Source organism: Pelophylax lessonae (genome assembly GCF_965119305.1).
Source record: "Pelophylax lessonae genome assembly, chromosome: 10".
Classification (NCBI taxonomy): Eukaryota; Metazoa; Chordata; class Amphibia; order Anura; family Ranidae; genus Pelophylax; species Pelophylax lessonae.
The window spans coordinates 161,094,911-161,104,926 of record NC_138777.1 but is presented as its reverse complement, the minus strand read 5'-3'; the positions used below and the strand labels follow the sequence as shown (position 1 = coordinate 161,104,926).

At 44.3% G+C, this 10,016-nt stretch overlaps 1 pseudogene across 1 annotated transcript; it reads left to right on the top strand.

Annotated features, from left to right (window-relative positions):
• The first annotated feature begins 980 nt into the window (after positions 1-980).
• Positions 981-1,358, top strand: LOC309566001 (large ribosomal subunit protein eL30-like; annotated as a pseudogene). Its single transcript has one exon. The product of its transcript is annotated as a large ribosomal subunit protein eL30-like (transcript).
• The last annotated feature ends 8,658 nt before the right edge of the window (positions 1,359-10,016 follow it).

Sequence of the window (10,016 nt, the reverse complement as noted above, 5' to 3'; positions counted from 1 at the left end):
CCGCACTGCCTCAGCTTCGGCTTGGCCCTATCACAAGAAGCAGAAGCCAGCCATTTGGAACAAGGTAAAAAGATAAAGTCACACAGGAACACAGAGCACACAACTGCCCCTAGAGGTTAACCAAAAAAAGAAAAACTGGTAGCAATATGACTCCTTCAAGGGTCAACTCCCTGTCCTCCCACCGCAGGATGCTGCCACCAGGATCCAATCTTCACCCGTCACAGAGGGCACTGCTACTCCAGACCCTCAGGGACTCAGTCCCCCAGCAAATTCAGGGTCCACTGCCCTTGACCTGTACATCATCCTACCAAAACACCTTGGTTAGTATGAAACTGTGCAGGGTTCAATTCCAATAGAAAAAAATTACAGACAATCCCCACTGAACGTCCCTCTCCTTTGTAGTGGGGCTCAAGTACCATCCATCTTAGCGTTCAGTTATATAAATGGTCAACCAATCTCATGATCCCTGCTGGAATCATTTAAAAATCTGGTAATACCATACAGGAAGTTATACTTCGGTTACCATCACCTTCAAGACACTGGTGAAAAAGCTGAGGAGCTCCTAGATTGGGAGGGGTTATAAAGAGAAGGACTTCCTGTCTGTTTGATCTGCCTGTGTCCATTCACCTATAAGTTGTGAATAACCCTGGTAGTCATGATTTTATAGCCTGCTCTATGTCCCATTATGTACGAAAAAGAAAAAAAAATTTCAAAATGTTTTTATTTACAGAACTAAATGCAGCAAAATTGTTTTCGATGGAAACATTCACACATGCACTGTGTTCAGATCCGCAACATAAATCCAAAAATCTGTCTCTAAGGATATACATATACATGTATGTCAGATGCTGGTATTGGGGGGGGGGGGGGGTTATTGATCATTATGGAGAAACTTTTGTGCTAGAAAAAGAAACTTGCATAATAAGATCAGTAAAAATGTTTCATCTTGAGCTGCACCTCTGGTCCGGGATGCTGCGAATATGGTGGTCGCCAAGAAGTCAAAAAAGTCCCTGAGTCTATTAACTCAAGACTTCAACTTGTAATGAAAAGTGGCAAATATGTCCTGGGTACAAGCAAACTTTCAAAAGAATCTGCAAGGGCAAGGCCAAGCTCGTCATCCTCGCTAACAACTTCCCAGCTCTGAGAAAATCAGAGACTGAATACTATGCAATGTTGGCAAAGACCACCGGTACAGCGGCAACATCATTGAACTGGGTACAGCCTGCGGTAAATACTAAAGTGTGCGCACACTGGCTATTATTGATCCAGGTAAGTCTGATATCATTAGAAACATGCCAAAGGGAATACAGTGGTTTAGAGTGAGGAGCCTGTCCGGTGTGCATGCTGATGCTGCGTAGAAATCCATCCCAAAAGATGCATCTGGGAGCTCTCTACCCCCCCCCGCTCCCATGAGCTGTTAATCGGTTCTCCTTGAGGCTCCTCCATCCTTCACTCGTGTCCCGCTGTTGGGAGAAGATACCTGTCGACCGACCGCAACAGTGACCCGCTCCTGATCCCGAGGAAGCAGCTGCTGGTGAAGCCGGGCCCCATAGACCGAAGGGGCGGAGGCTGAGCAAGGCGCACAAGATCACAGTGGACAGATGGCAATCGGAGGGCACCTGGCGGAACGGGACAACCGGGATGCCGCAGGTAGCCGGGACACTTGGTCCGGCGGTCGACCACGTCCAGACGGAGAACTGGATCCCCACCTAGAGGCGAAGGAGACAACTCGAACCCAACCTACAGGGAAGCGGTGAGAGGGTGAAAGCCCCCCCCCTTTTTTTTCTATTCCCCTATCCGCTCTGGGACATTAGCTGTAAACAAGCATAAGCTTGATCACTTGCTGGATGAACTATCTGCTTCTTGATAAGGGGTGGTCAGGTCAGGACAGGACAGACTGAACCAGGGCTATACCCTATATTGTTTCTTCATGTTTCTTCATGTACCATTGCCCTCTGTATCTGCTACAAGGAAAAGAAAAAGGCCAAAAGTAAACGAGGAATAAAGGGGAAGGCATTTGGCTAGAGACTACAGCATTGGACTTTGCACATAGCCTTAGCAATTTATAGCAAAGGTTTCCCAGGTTGGAATAGATATAAAACCACCATAGACTATCGGCTTATAAATCCTATTAGCCCACAATAAGCCCTCTTGGGAAACTCTAGTTGATAAAAATCCACTGCTTAAACTTATAGAGGGTATTGAGGTGCAGTGATCCTCTACACCCCTGAAAAGGTCAATTGTCAGAACCTCTTTACTGATTTGCTCAAACTTTATTCTTAGTGCTTACTGTAAAACAACATTGTAATCCAACTTGTGAAGGGTACAGGAAAGCAGTTTGATAAAAACTATAGGGAACTAAGGGAAAGCAAAGGATTTATTCCCTAGGTTCCCCCCATCACAGAGGATACACAATATAATTTCCCACGGAATAAATAAGCAGACGGACCTATTCTAAATAAACTCTTCCATCCCTCGCGCTTAGAGCAACTAAAAGAGCCCCTGAGATAAAAATGAAGAACATACAAAAGAGGGGACAGGGAAACCTGCAAAAATCACGGCAAGCCCAGGGACTATTATGTGACCCCGGAAGGGAATGGGCAAAATACGTTGCCCAAGAAACAACCAGTTGTAAGACCAAAACAAAATACAGAGGGAAGTAAAAAAAAAACCAAAGGTCAAAAACCCATGGGAGCAAGTGGAGAGGAGAGTCTGGAATTATCAAGGGAGAGTACCCAAACAGCAGGGGATGGAGAAATAGGAAGAGAGGAGGAAATAAGAACAAAGGATCACCCTCCATCAAAATCAGAGATGTTGGAAATGTTCGCTAGCCTAGAGAGATCAATTAAAACTAAAATGGCTACCCTCCATGGAGATCTGGGACATATCCTGACTAGGGTTGAAGAAACAGAGAAGAGGAATGACACCCATGGAAAAAAGTTAAAAAAAATTAAAAGAGCAAATGAAGAAAATACAGACTGACCAGAGAAATATGCTATATAAAATGGAAGATCAAGAGAACAGAAATAGAAGAAAAACTTGCCAATAAGAGGATTGCCAGAGAGAGGACAAGATGAAAATCTAGAAGAAATGCTGGAAAGTGTATTTAACCCTCTTATGGGAAAAGCAAACACAGAAAAAATTGAATTTGAAAGAGTCCACAGAATACGGAAACCTGCAAACATATCAAGAGAGAAAACTAGAGAATGTGATTGCAAGATTCCATAAGGATGAGATAAGGGCCCAGATCTGGGAAAAAATTAGACCATTATTGAAATATGACGGAGCAGACCTTCAGATCTTCCCAGATTTGGCACAGGAAACTATAAACAGAGAAAACGTACCCTAAGACCAGTAGTGGAGGTCTTAAAGAAACAAAACGTACAATATTTTTGGAGCCATCCCACTGGTCTAGGAGTACAACGAGACGGGAGGACTGTGTTATTAAAATTCCCAGAAGATATTCAAGCTTTTTGTGACTCATTAAACATACCAATAATGGACATTCCGGGGTGGACAGTTTAGGAGACCTCAGAAGAGGAAACAGAGGAAGAAGATATGGATCAGTGGAAAATGAAAAAAAAAAAAAGACAATGAAAAATTGAAGTGGAGACTAGGCGGGGTTTCGGGATGGAGGGAGGTCGAGGGGGAAGCCGATGGGGGGGGGGGGTTGGAGGGTTAAAATAAGAGAGAGTTCAAAAAGGATGACACCATGAACATTAGCATGCTCTTACCATTTGACCCAGTAATAGGGAAGATGGACGGGATAGGCAAGCAAAGACAGAGCTCAACCTCGGGAATAGGTCGATTGAAATGGTAGGGGTGTAAGTCGACTGCCCTTGCTAAGGGAAGGGGGAAAGCTAGGCCCCCATTATGCCGAGTGAGGGGTGGCAGGAGGGTGAGGGGGAGGTGGAGGGAGGGAAAGAAGGGGGAGAGGGAGGTGGAGGGAGAGAGGGAGGTGGAGGGAAGGAGGAAAAAGTAAACTCAAAAAGTCAACCTACTCCTATAAGAAACAGGTCAAAAGAGATTCGTGATACCCAAAGGGACATCAGCCCCCAGAGGGCTCCAGCCGAAAGATAAGGGTCTGAACAACAGAAAGAGGAATAAAAAGCAGAAATGGTGGTAGTAAATGTATTGCCATATAATGTGCGGGGATTAAACTCACCAGACAAAAAGGAAAAAAATCCTAAGGGAAATTAATTATTTAAAAGCAGATATAACATTCATACAAGAGACCCACATAACCCATGCATCTCAAGAAGAAGTCTAAGGTTGTAGCCATTGGCCTAGCCAGAGGTATTGGATTTGTTCTTGAAGAGAGATTAGCGTACCCAGAGGGAAGATACCTCTTTTTGAGAGGAAAACTAGGTGAGGAGGAAATCACCTTAGTAAATGTATACAGCCCCAATGAGGGACAGGTAGACTTCGTGGGAAAGGTCCTGGCGTTTAAAAAGGGAGGTGTGGTCTTGGCCGGAGATCTCAATCTGTGCCTCGATCCAAAAATAGACACTACTTCAAAAACTCAATGGAACAAAAAGGCTCAGACAAGGAAAATCAAGGAAAAATTATTTACAAATCAATTGGCGGATATCTGGAGAATTCTCTACCCAAAAGAAAGAGACTTTACCTGCTTCTCGAATGTCCATGGAACATATTCGAGAATAGACTATGTCCTAATAAAACATAGATGGATTGAAAGAGTAATCGAGGCAGGGATCGGGACCAGGACCTGGTCTGATCACACCCCCATTACAGTTAAGATAAAAATGAGTAGAGAACAACCTAAAATGGATGCATGGAAAATAAACGAAGAACTGATAAGGGATAAAAAATGGGGAAAAGAAACAGAGAAAGAATTGGAGTTATATTTCCAAAAAAATGACACTGAGGAATCATCAAAAAACATGGTATGGGAAGCACATAAAGCCTACATGCGAGGCATACTAATCTCCAAAGGGGCACAAAGGAAAAAGGAAAGAACAAAAAATAAGGACAGACTGATGACAGAAGTCTTTGAATTAGAGAAAAAAACATAAAAGAACCCAAGACATAGCCATAAATAATCTACTAGAGGAAAAAAGAGAAGAACTGAAGGACCTCCTAGAGCAGGAAATCAGACAGGAATTTAATAGGAGTGTAAAAGAAAAATATATTGAAAGTAATAAAGTGGGGAAAAATCTGGCAAGAATTCTTAAAAAAAAGAAAGGGGTGAATTTCATAGATAAAATAAAGAGTAAAAATGGGGAAATAATCCATACAACAACTGGGATAGCTAGGGAATTCCAAAAATATTACGCAAGCCTCTACTCAGTAAGAAAAGAAGATACACAGGGGATTGATCCAGACAGGAGCGAAATAATTAAAGAATGTTTAAAGAGGAAGTAAACCCTCCTCTGCAAGTTGTACCTATAAGTAAGCCTATGATAAGGCTTACCTATAGGTACTGTAAATATCTCCTAAACATGCACTGTTTAGGAGATATTTACCTTACATGCAGCCAGTGACATCACTGGCGCATGCGCTCTGAAGGAACGGCCGCTCGTGCTGTTCCTTCAGAGCCCCGTGCCGTGACTGTTGGCTCCCGCACGCGTGCGTGGGAGTGACGTCACCGCGGCTCCAGCCAATCAGATGGCCGGATGTCGTGATCCCGGAAGACGGGCGAAAGACGCCCTCTCTGCATCAATCACTGTCATCCATAAAGATGAGAAAGACCCATTACTGTGTTCTAGCTACAGACCCATCTCCCTTCTGAATGTGGATGCAAAAACATTTACAAAAATATTAGCTACAAGGATGAAGGGTCTGACGGAGTGGGTTCACAGAGATCAAGTAGGTTTCATTCCGGGACGACAGGGGTGGGATAATGGGATAAGAACGATCCTCCTGATGAATCAAATGTTAAAAAATGGCCCATTGAGTATGATACTGTCAATAGATGCTGAAAAAGCATTTGACAGGGTCAACTAGGAGCTTAGTTATGATAAGAACTATGGAGGAGTTGGGAATAGGACCTAGAATGATGGCGTGGATTAAAACACTATATAACCATCCAACCGCGAAAGTAAAAATTAATGGAACAATGTCGGAATCCTTCGAAATGTTCAATGGAACAAGACAAGGGTGCCCCTTGTCCCCAATGCTGTTTGTCCTTTCCCTGAAACCATTGTTAGCAACAATCGGGAGGTGTCCAGACATTAGAGGGATAAGGATAGGACAGGAGGAACATAAGGTTTCTGCTTTCGCGGATGACATCCTGCTATACATTTCTAACCCTAGGATCACCCTGCCAAATATAACTAAAACTATGAAACCATATGGGGAGCTATCAAATTTAAAATTAATTTTAAAAAATCAGAGATACTGAGTATCAACGTAAATAAACAAGAAGAAGAGAGGTTAAAAAGTGAATTCCAATTTAAATGGAGAAAGGATGAAATAAAATATCTAGGAATCAAATTAACATCAGCACCAGATAAACTGTACAAAGCAAATTTCCCCCAACTACTGAATGATATAAAAACAGATAAATGGACTCTCTCCAAATATCTTCTCATGGATAGGGAGAATAAATACGATAAAGATGACAATCCTCCCAAAAATATCATATAAATTCCGAATTATCCCAATCCCACAAGCATTCTTCAAGACACTCAAAACTTTGATAACCCGGTTTATTTGATACACAGCTAGGGAAAATTATTTGGATACCTCCAATGTTTAGAAAATTAAATACTAGTACTCACATAATTACACGTCAGGCACTTAAAATTTGGGACACAATACATATAAGAGAAAAATGGAAACACAACTCACCGTTGATACCACTCCAAAACACATTTTTTTCACCAGGGGAGGGAGTATGGTAAATGGATTGAAGATGAGGATGCACGACTGGGAGATATATTAGAACGGGGAAAAATCATAACATTCTCAGAATTAAAACAGAAGAAAAAGGACTTGAAAATAAACGAGTGGAGATACTATCAGCTGAGACACTTTTTAGCCACACTACCTCAGCCATTAAGAGATATGAAAGAATTATTTTACCTTTTGAACAGTTATATGTCTCAGATAAAGTAGCAAATAACATTTCAAACATCTATAAAATTATGTTAACAACAATGAAGGAGACAGGGCTCTCACTCAAAGAAAAATGGGAGAGGGACTTGGGACCAGGTAATGAAGGATTACAATGGGGGAAAAGAGGGTTAAAAGGTAAAGATTGTTCGTGAAGGGGATGTAACAAGGGGAAATATGATAAATATGATGTAAGAAATATGTTCTCCAGTGAATGGAGTGTTGTAAATTTTATACTTGAAAAATTTAATAAAGAAATATAAAAAAAAAAGAAGCATGCCAAAACAGCAGACCAGTGAGAAGTACTTTTTTGCATCAAATTGTTAGTAAATGACTGGTTTCCCAGATTTAAAAAAATAAATGAATAAAAATGTTTCACCCATGCAATTGTAGCCTTATAAAGTATGAGTACAGAGCTGTAAAAAGCCCTGTTAAACTTACCAGTAACGGTATTTTCATGAATCTTCCAGGACAGCTACTTGGAGAGATGATTGGCTCCGCCCTCTACAGGAAACACAAATCAGAAAGAGTTTAACCACTTCAATACAGGGCAGTTACACCCCCGTCCTTCCCAGGCCAATTTTCAGCTTTTAGCGCTGTTGCATTTTGAATGGCAATTGCGCGGTCATGCAACACTGTACCCAAACCAAATTCATGTATTTTTTCCCCCACAAATAGAGCTTTCTTTTGGTGGTATTTGATCACCGAAAGGTTTTTTCTTTTTTGGTGCACAAATAAAAAAAGACCCAAAAGTTTGAAAAAAAAAAAAAAGTTTTTTGTTTGTTATAAAATTTTGTAAATATGTTTTTTTCTGCACTGATGAGCACTGATGAGGCCTCATTGACAGGCACTGATGAGAAGGCACTGATGGGGTGGCACTGATATGCAGCACTGACGGGCACTGATATGTGCCACTGATAGGTAGCACTGATATGCAGCATTGGTGGGCACTGATAGGCAGCACTGATGGGCACTGATAGGCGGCACTGATGGGCACTGATAGGTGGCACTGATGGGCACTGATCGGCACTGATGGGCACTGATAGGCAGCACTGGTGGGCAATAATGGGCACTGGTGCACGGCACTAATAGATGGCAATAATCTGTCAACAGAGGTACCTGGTCGGGGTGCCGGTTGATCCGTTACATTGGTGGCAAGTGGTGAGATGGCGTCTTAGTGTGAGAAGAAGCAGCTCAGAGACACCGGTAACGTTATTGAGCGAGCTAATACCTGTGCAGCGTCGCCATGGAAGAGGAATTCGTAAGGAGGTTGAGAGCGATGCAGATACAGCACAGGGGACCAGTGTCATACCAGGTCCTGCTAGGATGGCATGATTCTGTGCGCTTGGATCCCTGGAAGGAAACACTAGCCCGTGAGCAGCGCCACCAGGGAAAAATACTCCCCTCCATCCAGAAAAGGTACTGGTCGCAGTATGGATTGCGGGAGCTGTTTTTGGGAGATACACCGCACAAGGAGCAGACAGCTGAGTTAAGCAGGCTGGTCTGGGCAGAGATGCAGTTGGAAGAGAGCTATAGAGCCCTCCAGTGGCATGTATCCCAAACATGCCCTTGGATAGTGGATGACAGCCCAACAGAAGGCTTTGGCTACGGCGGCCTGGTACTGTTGTACGAGAAGCTATCAGGAGACCCTAACTTTGGGAGCGATTTGGAGTGGCGGTTAGAGGAAATTATGGATTACAGAGAAAGGATTCTGAACATCTCGGAAGTGCTCTGGGCACTGGGAGATGTGGAGTTTCTGGCCGTTCAGGAATGGGAGCTGGAGATCGCCTACAGACGGCTGCTGGCCTCTGCTTAGCGCCAGGGCTGGGCTCCTCTTGCCTGGGGATATCCAGAAGAACCAGCTGACAGTCCAGAAATCCTGACTGAAGACTCGACAATATGGCACATTAGTAGTGTGCTTTGCTCACCTGCACTCACGGTCTTGGATGCGGATGTCTTATGGCCAATGCAGCAATTGCTGACTCACCTAGACAAACCTGTTTCTGCATGGGACGAGCTTGGGTGGAGGAATGCATCTGTCCAGCCACTGGATAAAGGTATGGGAGAAGAGGAAGCCATCTTCATTCCCCAACCACAGGGAGACAGCAGCCCTGACCCCAATGGTGCAGATGGGACCGCGGTCTCTGCACCAGACCTAAAGGGATGCTGGATGTCCGGTCCAGATCCCCAACCTACCCCACAGGAATACCAGGAGGAGGAGGTAGGCGATCGCTCCTCTCTACAGCAGACCTCCAACCAGGTCCTGGGGGTAGTATTCACCAACCCCAACCCAGCAGAAGAGTTGGCATCAGGGCAGAGCGCTACCAACCTCTGCCCAGCACCTACAAAAGCTACAGAGTTCCAGGAAGCTGGGAAAATCGGCCCCTTGCTCCAGCAACAAGCTGATGAAGTGAAGCTTCTACACCCAGCTGAAGCGCTGGCAGCCGGACAGAGAGTCAACGACCTCTGCCCCACACCTGTGGCAGTTCTGGAGGTCCAGGGTGATTAGGGAGAGGAGGTTGCGGTCCTCTCTCCCCAACAGTCAGTCAGAGCGGAGGAAACTGTTTTCCCTCCCCAGCCAGGATCTGTGCATCTGGGAGACAGTATCGGAGAAAGGTTTTCCCCAACCGCCAGATGGGGGTAAGGAAGATGAAACAGCTGACTCCCCTTCCCAGCAGCAGTTGGTGCCCCAGAATGATGACACCAACCCAGCAGAAGTGCTGGCAACAGAGCAGAGTGTGGTTGGCCTCTGCCCTCAACATACAAAAGATGGAGTTCCTGTAGTAGTGGATGGGACTGCAGTCTTCACGTTTATATCCCAGGGATGCTGGACAGTCGGCCCAGATCCCCAACAGCCTGAGAAAGTAAGCTCCACCACCCTGTCTTCTCTCCAGTGGCTGAAAGGACTCCCGGGAGAAGGACCAGTTCGAGCTTATCCA